The sequence below is a fragment of the Electrophorus electricus genome, chromosome 11 (assembly GCF_013358815.1).
Source record: "Electrophorus electricus isolate fEleEle1 chromosome 11, fEleEle1.pri, whole genome shotgun sequence".
Classification (NCBI taxonomy): Eukaryota; Metazoa; Chordata; class Actinopteri; order Gymnotiformes; family Gymnotidae; genus Electrophorus; species Electrophorus electricus.
Window position 1 is genome coordinate 4,172,501 of NC_049545.1, and position 18,993 is coordinate 4,191,493.

Sequence of the window (18,993 nt, forward strand, 5' to 3'; positions counted from 1 at the left end):
CTGTTAACTGGTTTTCCATTACCTGAACTGTCTACATAAAATACATTGTTTCCTTCCTTTCTTTTATTTCTAACATCTTGACTGAAATTAAAGAGCAACTCCATACACACGATACTTAAACTAAAACAATATTTAATACTGTAAACAAATACATATTAAATCAGGAAAAGTCATGATTCTTATGATTAAAAACCTTCCCTAAGCGTGAACTTGACTTAAAAGCTTCTGAGCACATTAGGCGATATGCAGCCACTTTCACTTTCACACGTATGGCATTCTTCTGCGTGCGGTACACCCCCTGCAGCTGAGATGACTCCACCTTGTCCCACTCATTTCCTCCCAGTCTCCTTCGGCTAGTCTCTGCTCCTCCCACTTTTTCTTGCAGATTCATTTCAGTTCCAGTCTGCCCCCCCCCCATCCCCAACTTTCTGTTGTAATAATATCCATCACCTCTCTTATTTACTACACTGCTTCCAGGGAGATTTCTGTTCAGCCTGTCTGTCACATCTCAAGAGAACCATTTTAAAAAGGTAAATCACCTTTTGGATGCAAACATATCACCTGACCAGAGAGATCAGGGTAGATCAAAGAGAATTGTGGAACACACCAAAGGGAATTTAAGTAAATGGCTACATGACTGTACTTTCCACCCCGGTCTCTTTTCCAGAATTATATAACTGTATATATCTCCAACAGAAGCTATGAATAGAGATGCTATAACTCCTTGATGCTTTCCTGTTCAAGTGTAGCCTCAGTGTGACTCTCCCCTCTTCAAATGTTATGGGTTACCGGACGCTATGTACTGCTTTTATGATTTCTAAACATTGGTTCCTCGTTTAAACATACTAGAAAGAACCATCAGTCACTTTGGTTCATCTTTCTCCAGGTCAGTGTTTATTTTAGGTTGTAAATATTCCTGTACTCATTGGGGGCTTTGCTCAGTGACTCATTTCTCATTTCTAGTGATTTGGAAGTCTCACAGACTGAAATCAGAGGGGAGAGACCTTAGTGCTATGAGCTTGTTTGAAGCCCAAGTAGAGTCAAAGACTAGACTGGAATACAAATTTCATGTAATGAATGGTGATGTGATGATGTTTGGGAAAAAGTGGTGCACAAATGTGGGTTTGGTCTTGATAATGGATGCTGGGGAAATAGTTCTTTTTTCCTGGTGATCTGATTCCTGGTGCTCTGATTACCGCAAAACTTTTATTTTCCTTTTAAGCTGATGTGAGAAGGTATGCAGCCATTTTCTCTTCCAACACTGAATCTAATACAGAGCACATAAAGGTCCTTCTCTTCCTCTCCCTCTCGCTCTGCCTGCATGGTTTGTTTTCTCTACGGCTTTCCCAGCAACATACAGGTCTCACCTGAGTATTAACTAAAGACAGTCACACTGATGTGTGCTTTACACCAGCCTTGACATTTCAATGCCCCCTTTATGCCTCATTAGTGGTGAAACCTGGGGCTTGACTTCCACACTGTGAAGCTAAGGAACAGGTAACTTCCAGCCTTAACTCAGGAGCAAAAATACAAACAGAATCGTAGAATCGCTGCTATTAAGGCATTTTGTCCCTGAGACACTTGGTTGCACTGGGCTGTCCAGTGGTGTTAGGTGTAGGCTGCCATGCAATCAGTCCGACATCTAATTAATTCCTGACATTCTCATGCCTTTTCTAGTTGCTTTGTTTCACCTTGTTATGGGTTAATCTTTTCCTCTACTCTAGGACGTTATAGACAATTTGGTACATCTCAGAATATGTTGTTGGAGCTGTTTCACTCTCTCCAGAGTGTCATCCAAATTGTGTTTATGTTTATGAGCATTCTGGTCACATTAATGTAGGTGTTGCAATCAGTTAATAAGCCTAATGAAACTTTATTTTGATTTAATCATTTTATCACACAGTAAAGGAACTTTTTTTAATACCTCTGTAAAAACAAAAAATCACAAAACAATTTGCAAATCGCTGTCACTCTGTCATGACCTAATATATGCAACGATATGTGAGCAGACCAGCAAGCTGAGTCTGCCGGGGGAGGTTTGACTGACGACTCCAGTGCTCTCCACCCACAGAACGCCTGCTGGCTGACATTAGCCTCTTCGAGAGATATGCTCCAGAGGGAGAGAAGGTGAACATTAACAGTGGAATGAGTCGTGTCACTGGTCCTGGCTCAAATGGTAGGACAAGAGAGGAAAAAAGGAAATCAGCTTCATGACCAGAAGAAATTATTATGCTGTCAGTTAAGGAAGATGTGACATTATAATCCATAATTCATGTGTCTGCTCTTAGATACATATTAATATATGCAGATATTGAGGATATTTGGCACATCAATTATGTGTGTGTGTGTGTGTGTGTGTGTGTGTGTGTGTGTTATTTATAATGGAGTATGTTTACTCCACAGAACATGGTTGCAGCATTTTCCCTCTTTGCTGTGGGGAACTAAGATGTCACCAACACCTCCTTGAGAGTGCAGACTAATTACTGATTGCCTGTTAAGTGTCATGTCCACAATCCATTTTGCATAATGAATATGTCAGCACTTTCCCTTCATTACAGAGAAAACAGACACCAACAATCTATGATTATTACATGCATGTATAGGCTCACAAGGGAGAGTACATTTGCTGATAAAAGGGTGAGCATTATTTGTGTGTGGGGTTGTGTGGGGGGTTGTGTGTGTGGTGTGGAGGAGTTCTTAATACACTTTGAGGTACCAGCGGCCTGCTCTATCACACTGATATTATCTATATGTGATTGTTTTCAGAAGAAGAAACTTTTTTTTTCAGTCTGTCATAACATGTTGCTTGGTACGTGGAGTACCTTTGGTGCTCTTCACATGCCAAATTAGAAAATTCGATTATTTCTCTTTCATCCAACCAATTGTGCACAAGATTACATTGATGCTTGGGCAGACACTTTCAAACCTCAGACAGATTAAATTAGATTCTATTCAGACTTAGCCTTCAATCTGATTTATTTACTTTCCTAAAAAACTGATTTAAACAAGCAAAAGAAATGGGATTTATCCTTCACAAAGTTTAAAGAACTATAATAAAAAAATTAAAAAACACCCGATCAAGTTGCTGCACGTGTATAAATGTAGCCTTCTTATTTGGAACTTCCATTTGAAAGCTGCAGAGGTCATTTGTCATGCACTCAGATTTTTTAGGCACTCCTGTTTGGCTCCTGCGATCGATGAAGTCAACCAAGAAACAGCATAACCAGGTCAATTTACTGAGTAACTGGAATCTAAGACTCATTTCACCCTACCGCTCCTAACTGTCCCGTAGTGTTGTCTCGCTGTGTGTGTGTGTTTTTAATAGCTGGATAAGTACAGCTCAGTGGCATAGTTCCTCACTCACAGACTAAGGAAGTGTCAGTTATTCATACCCAACACACTGGCTGAGGTTACATCCTCCTCATTCAGCTATTTTGGCTGATATCCTTTTTAAATTTCAGTTTGGCACGGTGGAACTGGAGAAATGTATGGGGCAGTTTGTGGGTTGTGGACTCAGACTCATTTGCCCTTCTTGTGACTTCTTTTGATGAGGCAGCAGATACAGAAGCACATGTACTTCCAAGAGTAAGAGGCTGTAAGAGAGCAACTGGAAGTGTGTGCCCAAAATCATTACTAAATTAGGTTTTTTGCACCTCATCTAAGAACATTTCTCATTCCTAATGATAACAATAATAGAATGTGGCAGAATGGGATAGAGCCGTCTCGGAATATTCTGTGCCTCGTCTAGTATTTGATGTGGTTTTACGTTTAACTAGAATATGTGTGAACATAATTGAAAACATACACATATTTAGTTTTAGCAATAACACTGCAGAATGTGCACTTTTTTTTTTTTTGGACCAATGGGGCTTATTTCAATTTTTGGATGCTTTGGAAGGTGACATTGGACAAAAGATGTGTACATTCATTTGGGCAATTATCTAGTTATGTTATAACATTTAGGTGTATGCTAGTACAGAAGATCTTTTGTCATTTTTGCTTATTTTATTTACAGTAGATGATCATTCATAATATACATGAGTGAACTCTTGTGGTATCTTGACAAGTATGCAAGACTGCTAGTAAACAGGTGGGTTTATATACATCTCCCTTCTGAAGTATTAGAGCAAGTTTTTTGTGAATTTCTATCAAAAATAAGATTGAGAGAGAGAGAGAGATTAATGTTATTCAGATATAATATCCTGTTAATGTTATATACAGATATAATATCCATTGCCAAAGGTTCACATTCACATGATTATAACCAGAAAAACAGCCTCAAGTACTCTATTACCTGAACAGAAGCTTGTAAGATATATTTTTATTAGATATCTTTTGTAGATGTATGTCTAACTGAAATAGGCAATCAGTGTAGAAGCATGTTGTCACGATTCAGCTCCTCCGCTCGTCCCAGGGCGACGATCTCCTCGTGGCCAACGTTGATGTTTTTGTTTAGTTCCTGTTTTTGTCTTTATGTCTCTAATCCTGCTCTCTCCCACGCCACGCTCGTTAATTTAATCCTAGCTCATCATTGCCCCCAGCTGTTTATAGTTATCCTGTCTGTGTATAAAAGTGTCTTTTATTTCATGTTCTCTTTGCGAATCATTGCGTTTTGTTTTGTCTGTCATGTTACGATGTGTTTTGTGTTTTTCGTTCCCGTGTTCTGTCTTCCTTTTTTGTTGCACTTTGATTTGGTTTCATGGATTACCCATAGATATGGATTACCCATAGATATGCATTACCCATATCTGATGTCTTGATAACTGGAATCTCAATAAAGTGCCGAGAGTTATGCATACGCAGCTGACTTCTACTCCGTTACAGAACGATTCACCTAAACAGTCTGCGGCGAGCTCCTATCAGTGCTTGTTGTGGAATTCTGTATTGGCTGGTCCACTAGAACTCCGGACTACATCCTGTCAGTAGGATACAACCCACTGAAATTAACAATCCCACTGGGAGAGCTGGAGAGCTATATGGAATATTCCACTGCAGGTTTATTCATGCACTGCAGTATTCAATTCGAGTATGTGGTGGACAAACCAGTAAAGAATGAGGAGAAGGCAACCTTTATGCTGTCTTATTTAGAAGGTCCGGCTAGAGCCTGGGCAAATATTTTGGGCAAGCAAGGCCACCCAGGTAGGTATCGTGGTGGCTGACTCACTCCTAGCTCATCTGGCTGCTACCCTGTGTGGGAGGGTCTGTGGGCTCGAGGAAGCCCCTACAGGCCTCTCTGTCTGTATGTCCCTGCTGGAGCCTCCTAATCCTGGCATGGAAGACGCCATCCAGCCTCCTGTATTCCTGCCCTCTGGAGCGTACCATATCTGCTATGCCTTCGGACCTGTCGGCACCATGACACTAGTAGCTGCACCCTGTGGCGCTGCAGTGGATGCACTCCCAGCCTCACCGCCTCCTATGTCTCCTTTACTCCTCCCCACAGGCCTTGAAGCCCCCTACAGCTGCTTTTCTGTTTTCTCACGTTTTTCCCTTCTGTTATTCCTGGTTCCGTTTGGATTCCTGCTTTGGTGCCGGTGCCTGTCGTGGTTTCTGCCTTGATCCATGTGTCTCCCTTCTTGGCTGTACCTGTCCTGTTCTGTCTGATCTCGCTGTCATCTTGTGGCCCTAGCTGCTGCTCCAGACTTTGCACTGGTTCCTCCTCTTACCTTTACCCCAGCTCCTGATTGTCACCACCTTGTCTCCTATTCTTGTCTGTGTCTTGTCCTTTGTTCTGTCACGATTCCCCCTCCAACATGAAAACTATGTATAAGAAGCACCGTGATTTCCTGTATGGTTCAGCTAGTATAGTAGGTGTACCTACTGAAGTGTCCACTCCGTGAGTACCAAGCCTGGGCACTAACACACCAGAGAATGGTAGGCTGGAGTCTGTAAAGAACATCTCAAAGAACATTCTCTGTTGGAAGGAACGCAACATTTCTTTTTACTTTTACCTTAGTGAGAAAGAGAAAAGTTGAGGGCATAAGAACAAGAGATTATTTACCCTTTCAACCTTGTAAAATATGCATCCCCTACACTGTTGCAGCCAAACCTTGCTGAAGACAGTTACTGTCTTGTATAATGCTTTGTTGCATTAATAACTCATATAGTGAAAAAGAGAAAAAGGTTTCATTGTGCTATTCCAACTCATCTAGTCACTGCTTGCTTTTATCTGCTCGGCAGCTAGTCCAGTAAGCTTAGGAGGAAGAACATGAGCCTTAGCACTGTGCCTCTCCACTGGAGCACAATACAACGGCAGAAACTAAACAGGATCGCTCTGTTTCTATCCTTTCTTTTACAGTTCTAATGTGGTATCGACTGACTTTTCTGATGCTTATTTAGTATTGAACTATCCACAGAACAATAAGAGACAGATAGGTAGAATCTCCTGCATGCAGGCATATACAAATATACTCCACAAAGATCCACATTACAATCTATCCAGCTAATATTTGAGTTGAAATTAAACCGCAAGAATGTAAAGCAGCAGACAATGGGCTGGTCTACATTGCTAAAAAGCAATGTGTTTTGTTTTGTTTTTTTAAAGTTTTTAAATGTTTTTTTTTTTTTAAGTTATACTCAAAAGGATAAAAAGTTTGCATCCTTCCTTTAAGACCTGGATTTCCCAGCAGTGCCTGAGCCAACAGTGTGGGCCACATGCTCCGTGCGCAGGGTAGTCCATTGGAGGGGAAGCGTAAATTTTGTGCCAATCTGGATAAAAGTCCACAAACAGCCTGTGGTAGCAGACATCTATAAGTCAATTAGCACTTCTAGCTCTAAAAGACATGGTTGTCCGGCTCCATGTGTGTTGGACGCGCTACGAGCTAAACCTCTTCCTCCCAGCCGGGTAGCTGCTGTGAAATACAGGAGACCAGGACAGATGGCCATGTCTAATACTGATAGACAAAAAAGATAAGAACCATGTGAACTCAACTGATAGTGTGACCATTTCTCTGCTCTTCTAGTTCCATGTGCGCTACAGACTCTCAACGCCATGGACAGCGAGAGCTCAAAGCAGTGATCATCTCTCCCACGCCCCTCCAACCCTCCGTCACAGGAAAACCCGCCTGGCTGGATTTCCCTTTTGCCTCTTCGTCCACTTTTCTCCCCACACGAGAAACGCTCTTCCATGAGCTTTGCTGCTACTTTGTGCTTGTGCGTCTGATGTCCCACAGAGCCTCTGGGCTTTAAAAAAACACACACACACGCACACAAAAAAAAAACATGGATTTCGAAGGCTCATTCCCATTTCCACGTCACTATAATGTTCCGCCTGTTGCTCGCATTCCTTAAGTGGGTCAGAAAGGAGTGGCAGAAAGAGTATGGCGTTGTCTCTCCGATGATTAATGGATGGCAGCATCAAGGACAACTTGAGGAACATCACCAGTCCACAGACTGTCTCCTCTCTGACTAGCATTGCTCTGTTTCTGCAGAGGAACATACAGATGCTTCATGATCAAGCATCAAGAGCCTATGCATTATTGACCTCTTCCCAGGTAAAAGCACCTCTGAAGACAAAGAGCAGTGATGCGATATGAAGCAATGAATGCACTTTGAAACTCCACTATGATTCCATCAATGTAGCAGCAAGCTGGAAGCCATCAAGGCATAGGCCCTCAGCTCTGCCTATTACACCAATTATACAAATCACCCCAGAAATGCTCCTTTGGACCATCTTTATTTTCCCCCTGTGTAAATCCAGCGATACATTTTGGAGCAACACGTTCACCGTACTCTTTATTAGGACATTAGACCGTGCGCACGCATTAGACCGTGCGTACGCCCCACGTAATTTGAGAGATGTTCCCTCTGACTCATGTGATTAGCTCGCATCATGTGATTAGAGGAACAGGAGGGTGTCCCAGCATGGCATCCTGCTGATGATTGGAGCACAGTCTTCTGGGAGCAGTGCATAGCCTAGCGCTCAGCATGCTGAAGACTTGCAAATGCATGAGAGAGAACCAAGTTAGCACAAGGTTGGGCAAAAGCCACATCTGCTAATTATCCAAATGTATAAAATCCTTATGTGTTGCACCAACATCAGTGCTGAAATTCCCTTCTCATTCTCTCACACTTATAATGCTGAGAAAATACATATAACGTGCATGGAAACACAAAACACATACAAAATACGTAACATTTAAAATAATCATATAGTGATCCTAATGCCTATAGCACTGATTAAAATGAGTAAAGCACCATGAATGTAAGTGTTAGCATACATAATGAACATTCTAGAAATGTATCTGTAGTCAGTATTCAGTTAATATATTTAATTATATATTTTTCAGAAAATAAGTGACAATAAAATAGGGCTGCTTTTGGCATAGCTGATAAGGACTAGAGAGATAGACAGTTAGAGCGAGAGAGAAAGCGAGAGAGAGAGAGAGAAAGTGGCTATTTATATCCAAGCAATGCTCCCGTTAGCACAGAGGGGCCAAACAATCTTTCAGGATCCATTACTTTGTGTAACAGAACAAAATTAAAGTATATGAAAGCATGAATATGAAATGATCTAGTGAATTAGTCTCCAGAAATGAGGGAAGGGTATTATGTAGTCCAAGCTGCCCAAGCAAGGTGGTATAAGACATGCTCACATATGCAAACACTTTTTATCATGTTTTATTCACACATGTACATGAATTTACTCATAGATGCACTCTTGGCATTTTTAACAACCTTGAACACACACACACACACACACACACACACACACACACACTCACACACTCACACACACACACAAACACACACTCACACACACACACACACACACACACACACACTCACATACACACTTACACACACTCACACACACACACACACACACACACACACTCACACTCACACTCACACACACACACACACACACACACACTTACACACACTCACACACACACACACACACACTCACACACACACTCACACACACACACACACACACATACACACACACACTCACACTCACACTCACACACACACACTCACACACACACACACACACACACACACACACACACACACACACACACACACACACAGAGTCTTTGCTATTTATTTCTCCACTCTTTCTTCCCTGCACAGCATGAGCTGTCCTCTCTCATTATAGGTCAATAACATGCTTGCTTCTCTCTCTCTGTATCTTTGTCTCTGTCTCTCTCGGTCTTCCTCCCTGCCATCCTCTGCCCAGCCCATCTTGCTGTTGGCTGTGAAATGGCTCTAATGACTTCACTGCCAGGAGGACTGGAAAGTGCTGCTTTATGGCTGGGCTCCACCGTGAGCTCCACCAGCTGCATAAGTAGTGTGTTTATGAGGTGCGACAATGGCCCAGGAGAAGGGAAACATTCCCCCTTCTGCCTCCCTGAGGAGCAAGCACACTGCATGATGCCACTCTGCCATCCTGCCTGCGAGGGTGAAAATCCAAGTAAAGTGCACCCCAGGAAACATGTACAGAGTTCATGTGTGTGGTTGTGTGTGTGCGCGTGTGCATGGGCTTAGTTGTCCCCAAAAAAATCAGTGAAATGTTGTACACTGCAGAACTCTCAGCTCTTCTCGTCTTGGTCTGCACCTAACAAAACAAAGAGAGATGGTTTTCCAAAAAGCAGCACGGGAGCAGGACCATGCGCTTGAAAAAAAAAAGGAAAAAGAGAAAGAGCAATGGAATGACAGGAAGAGGAGAGTGAAGAGAGGAAGCAGACCCATCGCACAGTTCTAACAAGCGACTGAGGTACAGTTTGAACAAAATGGAAATCACAGGGAAGAAAGAAGAACAGAGAGCAAGGTCAATTACAAGCATGGTCTCTTCTCTTCCTCTGCCTCTCTCTCTCATATATATATATATATATATATATATATATATATATATGAGAGAGAGGGAGAGAGAGAGAGAGAGAGAGAGAGAGAGAGAGAGAGATTAGTGCTTCTGCTTGCACAGCTGATGAAGGACTTCTGTCTGAAACGTCCTGTTTCTCTGGAAACTGTACTTTACAACAACTTTGAATATCTCTACATCTACATTATCTAGATAGATAGATAAGTTCAGAGAATGCAGTCCTGGGAACAGATAAGATACTCCACAGATCTCTCAAGCTCACAGGCCTCTCACAGAAGCTCACAGGAAGTAGTTATTAAACTACTTCCATTAATAAATGGAGCATTTTATATATATATATATATATATATATATATATATATATATATATATATATATATATATATATATATATATATATATAATTTATATATATAATCTCCTTTTCTTCAATTTCAGTGGTGAGGGAGACAGAGTATATGGGCATATGGGTATATGAGTATATGAGTATATGGGTATATGAGTATATGGGTATATGAGTATATGAGTATATGGGTATATGGGTATATGAGTATATGGGTATATGAGTATATGAGTATATGAGTATATGGGTATATGAGTATATGGGTATATGAGTATATGAGTATATGGGTATATGAGTATATGGGTATATGACTACATGAGTATATGAGTATATGAGTATATGGGTATATGAGTATATGGGTATATGGGTATATGAGTATATGAGTATATGAGTATATGGGTATATGGGTATATGAGTATATGAGTATATGGGTATATGAGTATATGGGTATATGAGTATATGAGTATATGAGTATATGGGTATATGGGTATATGGGTATATGAGTATATGGGTATATGAGTATATGAGTATATGGGTATATGAGTATATGGGTATATGAGTATATGAGTATATGGGTATATGAGTATATGGGTATATGAGTATATGAGTATATGAGTATATGAGTATATGAGTATATGGGTATATGAGTATATGAGTATATGGGTATATGAGTACATGGGTATATGAGTATATGGGTATATGAGTATATGAGTATATGGCTATATGAGTATATGGGTATATGAGTATATGAGTATATGAGTATATGGGTATATGAGTATATGAGTATATGAGTATATGAGTATATGGGTATATGAGTATATGGGTATATGAGTATATGAGTATATGAGTATATGAGTATATGAGTATATGGGTATATGAGTATATGGGTATATGAGTATATGAGTATATGAGTATATGGGTATATGAGTATATGAGTATATGAGTATATGAGTATATGGGTATATGAGTATATGGGTATATGAGTATATGAGTATATGAGTATATGGGTATATGAGTATATGAGTATATGGCTATATGAGTATATGAGTATATGAGTATATGGGTATATGAGTATATGAGTATATGAGTATATGGGTATATGAGTATATGAGTATATGAGTATATGAGTATATGGGTATATGAGTATATGAGTATATGAGTATATGGGTATATGAGTATATGAGTATATGGCTATATGAGTATATGGGTATATGAGTATATGGGTATATGAGTATATGAGTATATGAGTATATGGGTATATGAGTATATGGGTATATGAGTATATGAGTATATGGGTATATGAGTATATGGGTATATGAGTATATGAGTATATGGGTATATGAGTATATGAGTATATGGGTATATGAGTATATGAGTATATGAGTATATGGGTATATGAGTATATGAGTATATGGGTATATGAGTATATGGGTATATGAGTATATGAGTATATGAGTATATGAGTATATGGGTATATGAGTATATGGGTATATGAGTATATGAGTATATGAGTATATGAGTATATGAGTATATGAGTATATGAGTATATGGGTATATGAGTATATGAGTATATGGGTATATGAGTACATGGGTATATGAGTATATGGGTATATGAGTATATGAGTATATGGCTATATGAGTATATGGGTATATGAGTATATGAGTATATGAGTATATGGGTATATGAGTATATGAGTATATGAGTATATGAGTATATGGGTATATGAGTATATGGGTATATGAGTATATGAGTATATGAGTATATGAGTATATGAGTATATGGGTATATGAGTATATGGGTATATGAGTATATGAGTATATGAGTATATGGGTATATGAGTATATGAGTATATGAGTATATGAGTATATGGGTATATGAGTATATGGGTATATGAGTATATGAGTATATGAGTATATGGGTATATGAGTATATGAGTATATGGCTATATGGGTATATGAGTATATGAGTATATGAGTATATGAGTATATGAGTATATGGCTATATGAGTATATGGGTATATGAGTATATGAGTATATGAGTATATGGGTATATGAGTATATGAGTATATGAGTATATGGGTATATGAGTATATGAGTATATGAGTATATGAGTATATGGGTATATGAGTATATGAGTATATGAGTATATGGGTATATGAGTATATGAGTATATGGCTATATGAGTATATGGGTATATGAGTATATGGGTATATGAGTATATGAGTATATGAGTATATGGGTATATGAGTATATGGGTATATGAGTATATGAGTATATGGGTATATGAGTATATGGGTATATGAGTATATGAGTATATGGGTATATGAGTATATGAGTATATGGGTATATGAGTATATGAGTATATGAGTATATGGGTATATGAGTATATGAGTATATGGGTATATGAGTATATGGGTATATGAGTATATGAGTATATGAGTATATGAGTATATGAGTATATGAGTATATGGGTATATGAGTATATGAGTATATGGGTATATGAGTATATGAGTATATGGGTATATGAGTATATGAGTATATGAGTATATGGGTATATGAGTATATGAGTATATGGGTATATGAGTATATGGGTATATGAGTATATGAGTATATGAGTATATGGGTATATACTGATATACTGATGTGAAACAGAAGCATTATTAAAAAGGCTGAGGAGAAGGAGGAGGACATGAATGAAAAGCAGCATTGTGTATTGTAAAACAAACAAAACAAAAAAATTCAGATTTTTTTTGTTGTTTTGATAAGCAAGCTCTTTCGTTGTTTTGACACTGATGGGGCTGTTGCCTTGTTTCAGTCTGTTTAGTACTGACTGGTTGAGGCAGACTCCAGTTTGATTTCAAACCACAGGGCTGACTGGAGCTCAAAGCACTGCTCACAAATAAGAGAAGTTAGTTTGGAGTTAGTTACTAAAATGGGACCATACTATGCGAACCTCATTGTTAGACTTGTTGAGAAACTTTTTTAATCAATATATTCTTTGTACTGCTACATGCGAATTATGTGTATTTGCAGGGAAAATGAAGACTTCCACCAGAAAAGAATGGAAATTCGTGCATATTTTACTGTGGATACTGTGGATTTCCTAAGGAAATCATAGATGATGCCCTCACTCATGTTTGACCTGTTCAGGGAATATACGCATTGACCTGAAACACTCTATTGTTAAGACAACAAGAATTCCATTGGTGCTTTCTTATCATCCTACAGATAAAACAGTGGCTAACATTAAACACTTCAGAAAACTCCAGGATGTTGCAAAAACTGCACTTATCCACTAATCTGCCACAGATGACACAAAATACAAAAAAAACCCAAAAGATATGCTTGTCAAGAGTGAGATAATGACTGGTCAGGTAACTATAGTACTGCAACCTGCAACTGCTCTAAATGTGCTACATGTACATTTATTAACACAGCCATTAAAATAACATGAAAGGATACAATGTTATTACCCATTCTTCCTCATACCTTACTGAATTAATTGTCTATTATATTTCTTGCAAGAGAATCCAAGAGAAGGCTTGCTGAGCATTTTGTGAAACACCTCCAGACCATCAATATTAAGGATCTGTCATTTCCAGTGGCAAGGCATTTTAATGCTAATGGACAGTGCATTAATGACATATCTGCATTGCCAGTTGTTGCTATGGCAGCAGCAGCAGCAATGAAGTTAGGAAACTCAAAGGGAAATATTATATATAAAGATGTAAAGATGCCCCTGAGACAATCACAGCACATAACACCAGGATGCAAGATGCTAGCAGGCAGAACGTACATGGAATGCCATGAACATCTGTGCCGAGTACAAGCTGGAAGTTCCAAGGTCAAAGTGGGATACATCCCAGATGTTGGTGGAGAATGGCCGAGCTGAGATCCTGTGGTACTTCTAGATACAGGGTGGCAAAATGGTAATGGATAACTAATTGTAGATAGTAGTGATGGATAAACAGCAAAACAGGACTGCAGTGATCGATGTAGCAAATCCCAAGCGTTGGCAACATCAGGAACAAGGCACACAAAAAGCTTGAGAAATACTAAGGGCAGGGAGAAGAGCTGGAAAAGATTTAGAGGGTGAAGGTAAGAGTGGTTCAGAACACTAGGGGCTGTGACATATATATATATATATATATATATATATATATATATATATATAAAGTATGCATATATCTAATTAGTTATGAAGTTCCCTTTGAACATTGCAGCATATCAGTCAGTGGCTGAAGTATGGGTCCCTGGGGTCAGATCTGGTCCCTTGACTTTCACACAGCCTGCCTCACTGTTGTGCATATGGTGTAAGACGGGAGGCTCTGAACACTGAGGATCTGTTGGCTTCGAGAGCTAGATTGTTGGAGGCTTATCCATCTGTTTCCCTCTATAGGCTTATAGTTCATTTTTGTCAATGTCCTAAAATTCTATAATTCACCTTTATATACAGGATATTTGTCCTTTTTTTAAGAACTCACTCTACAAATACACACACATCAGCTGTTCTGTGTGTGTGTGTGTGTGTGTGTGTGTGTGTGTGTGTGTGTGTGTGTGTGTGTGTGTGTGTGTGTGTGTGTGTGTAAATCAAATCTGAAGAAGATTCATGATAGTATTTGCAGTAAAAATGTCTTGGGCTAGTTAGGAAAGGTTATACATCTAGGCTGGATATCTATCAACAAGTACCAAGTTTATGACAATGCAAAATTAGGTAGATCATCAGTTGAAGAAAAACTTATTAGTTCACTGAATATTTTTATATTCATTTATTTATAGCTTTTTGTTCTTACTGCTAATGAGTGTTTGCATCATGTGGGCTAGCCTTCTACTGTGGTACTCTTGCTATTGCAAAATGCAAAACTACCTTAGAAATAAAACTACTGAAAGAGAAGTGAACCTCTGTGAATGTCTGTGGTCTTCCATGATCTGTACTTCACTGGAAATTCAATGGCAGACATTTCACAATTTTTACTTACATTACTGCTCATTTTCCTGGCATCAGTCCTGTCTCCAGTCAACGGCATCATTACTTAGTGGTAGCTCAGTGGTTAAGGTACTTGACTGGCACCCAGAAGATTGTTAATTCAAGCCCCACTGCTGCCAAGTTGGGCCCCTGAGCAAGACCCTTAACTCTCAATTGCTCAAAATATACTTGGATAAAAGTGTCAGTTAAATGTGTTGACTTCACAATAGGTGTACGAATATTTACTAAAAACCCTACTCTGCCTTTTAAACGATATCTGAGAAAAAATTTTGCTAAGTTGTATAAATACATGCCCAAGGACATTTAGTAGGTGTGCCAGTGGGACAGAGAAGCCTAAGGCCTTAGACGAGGATCCAGATGAAGAAAGAGGACACGTGCATCTAGAAGAGACACAGCAGGCACAAACAGTTTGGGTGCATTAGGATTCGAGAGAGTGGTGGGGAAAGGCTGTCGGGAGATGCGACTCAAACACGGCGTAATGTAACGCAGCCAGAGGCAAGTAACTAAGGGGGGGTGGAGGCATGATGGTGTAGGAGGAGGATGTAGGGTCGGAGGCAGAAGCAGCAAAGGCAAGCCCGCCTGCAGAAGAAGAGTGGGACGGTCGATGGCAGGCTGCCAGAGAGTGGAGAAAGAGGAAAGAGAAGTGTTGTGAACTACAGAAAAAGGAGAAAGCACCGCCCTCATAATGCAGAGGGAATAAATGAGTGGGTGGAGAGCGAGAGGGACGCGGAGAGGGGACATGAGAGCCAGCCAGCGGTGATATGATTCCTTGCTGTGTCAGAGGGACGCTCGTCATGGGGCAAAATAGCCCCCACCTGTGGCCCTACACGAAGCGTCTTCCTCGAGCGAGATTGCGACTATGAAATGAAACACTGTAGTCTGCTGCTCTCACTCCTTTGGGAAGGGCAAGAGAGTAAGGTTATGTGATCCATGAAATAATGCTTCATCTTTTCTCCAGATAATTGTCCTATGTCAGTCACACTCTGAAGCATAATTTCAGTGGGCAGTTTCTAAATGAATTGGGATACCCAAACTTGTTGTCTTGCCAAGGCTTCATGAGACAGTAAAATGGAAATGCATTATCTTATAACAACTATTACCCCTCCCAATGCACAGATAATGAATACTAAAATTAGAGATGCCTGTTTTATACTTAAAGGTGTTCCTAGAATCCTATTTTTAATGATTTACAGAACTAAAAATATGAAGGCTATTTTTAGGTCTGTAAATGATTAAAAATCATTTGCACATCCATAAGTGCAGACTGTGAAAATTCTGAATGTCTTAAGATTAAGATGATTCCATTAAAAAGCACCATGACAGTAAAAGCCATAAAAAGATTATGTAGGACAGGTGAGCATAAGTGATGAAAACAAATTTTAAATCCACAATGACTTATTTAAGCAGTTTCATAAATCTAATTAACAGGGACATCAGCAATACCTGCACTCTATATATCATGGTAGAAAACCTAAACCCTCCAGCAAATAACCACCGAACTCCTCTCAACTGGGAAATGTAATGAATTTGCAAGTTTTTTTCTATGACAAAATCAGAAATATTAGATTTACTATCCATTCTGCACAGTCAAATAATGAGTCAGTATAACTCATCTCTAATCTTCATCACCACCCAAATACAAACACGTTATTATGATACAATTTAATACAACTGATCTTAAAACACCTGAGGAAACATTTTGGAACTTAAATTGTCTTCATGCTGTCTTGATGCTTTGCCAACAGAATTTCTCGTAAACGTATTCAATTCTGTAGCAGCTGCTCTTGTGCAAGTATTTGACTCACTCCTATCAGCTATCCCAAAATCATTATCCATTAAGTCATCCCCCCAATAAAATAGAAACGAGGGACGTTTTATCCGCCCCTCATTTCTAGCCTTGTTAAGTACATTTATTTAAACCCTGTCTGATTCCGTGTGTTTTTGCTGTTCATTGCGTTTGGTTTAATGTTTGTTTGAATGTCAATATCTGAAAGCCTCTATCAGACTGTATGTTAATACTCGTTTTTGCTTATTGAGGCCTCCGTGTGTTTCTAGCTGCTGTTTGTGTTTAGTGTTCGTGTACCCTAGCCCTTGGTCTTATCATGTATCCTCGTACTCTTCATGTTGGAAAACTGACCCTGGACTACCCTAACGACCTTGACTTTGGATTTGCCCCTAATAAATCTCGCTCTTCTCCACACGTGCGTCCGCCTCCTTCCCGCTCAGTTAGTCCTCTTTATCCTTTTGTCTGTTCCTTAAGTTCTGGCTGCCTACCCTGTGGATGCTGACCTCTGCTTGTTGTACGACTCTGAATCTGGATTACCGTTTTGTAAATAAAACAAACTCCGTTGTTCGCATCTGATTCCGTCTTGTTCATGATGGCTTCTTTAACAACTATAGACTTGTCTGGAATCTTCTTTTTATAAGTAAGATAACTGAGAAAGTGGGGTATAACTAACCAGTAAATTCCAGTTGGGTTTCTAATGCCACCATAGTACTGAGACTGGTACTAAATGATATACACCTGAATACTTACACTGGTAAAATGTCAGATGTGGTACTGCTTGAACGTAGTGCTGCATGTGACAATGTTGAGAGTACTATAGTACAGAGTACTATAAGTACTATCATAGGACTATCAGGAACTGGCCTTAAATACCTTAGAACTTAGAGTTACTGTGTGAGGGTCAGCAGTTATGAACTGAATAGGATAGCTGTAACATGTGGAATGCCCCACAGATCGGTTCTGGATCATCTTTTCAGTCTTTATGTCGTTCCATTAGACCAAATTCAACGGCACATTACCCATCAGAGATCTGTGGATGATGTACAGGTACACCTGGCTTTCTTGCCAGATGCTTACAGACACACTGTTTGGATCACACAAGAATCTGGATGTGACAGAATTTCCTTTAGTTAAATAAACACAAAACAGAATTTATAGTTCATGTTAAGCATCATATTGAATCTAAAAACTAAAACCCTAGTCAGCAATCTCTGTCCTCTTCTGACACTGCATGAAGGCAGGAGAATGAGACACAATTAGGAAAAGTACAGGTTGGCTTTATTAAAGACAACTAAGGCAAATTGAAGACAACCAGATAGAAACAAAAGGTTAAGCAAACAGACTGACATATGAATGTCTCAAAGCAGATGTAGCGCAAGACAAGACAGTTCGAATAACCTCAAATCTCACAAACAGCTTTCTGTTATCTCAACAATATAGCAAGAATTAAAGACTTAACGTCCCAATGAGACCTAGAGAAACTCATGCCTGCTTTTATCTCCAGTAAGGCTGACTGCTGTTTTCCTAACTGGAATCCCCAAAAAGAGCATTCAACAGCTACTGTGTCTTCGGAATGCTGCTGTGACAGTTTGGACCAGGAAAAAAGAGAAACAGGCACACGCCTCTAGTTCTAATAGCACTACACCAGCTCCCAGTCAGATATATGACTGAATTTATTCTCTCATGCCAGTTGAGCTCATGCATTATATCTGGCAGTACTATATTATGTTAGTTTATTATTTTATTATTGCATTTTAATGTATTATCTTTCAATGTATTTTTCCTTTTAGCTCATTTTTTTCTTTGCTATTTAAAATCAGCTGTACTTCATTTTATTTATGCAAATGAACTATTTTATGTCACGTCTCTTAGTTTTTTAGTAGCTTTGATTCAACTATGCTTGTGTGAAGCACGCTGAATTGCAGCTGTGTATGAAAAGTGCAGCAGAGATAAATTTGCCTTGCCTACACATTTTTCAATCCATCCATCCTTTCTGATGATTTTGATTACAGCCTGATATAAGTGTTAGGTGTTTAAGTGTTTGGGTAAAG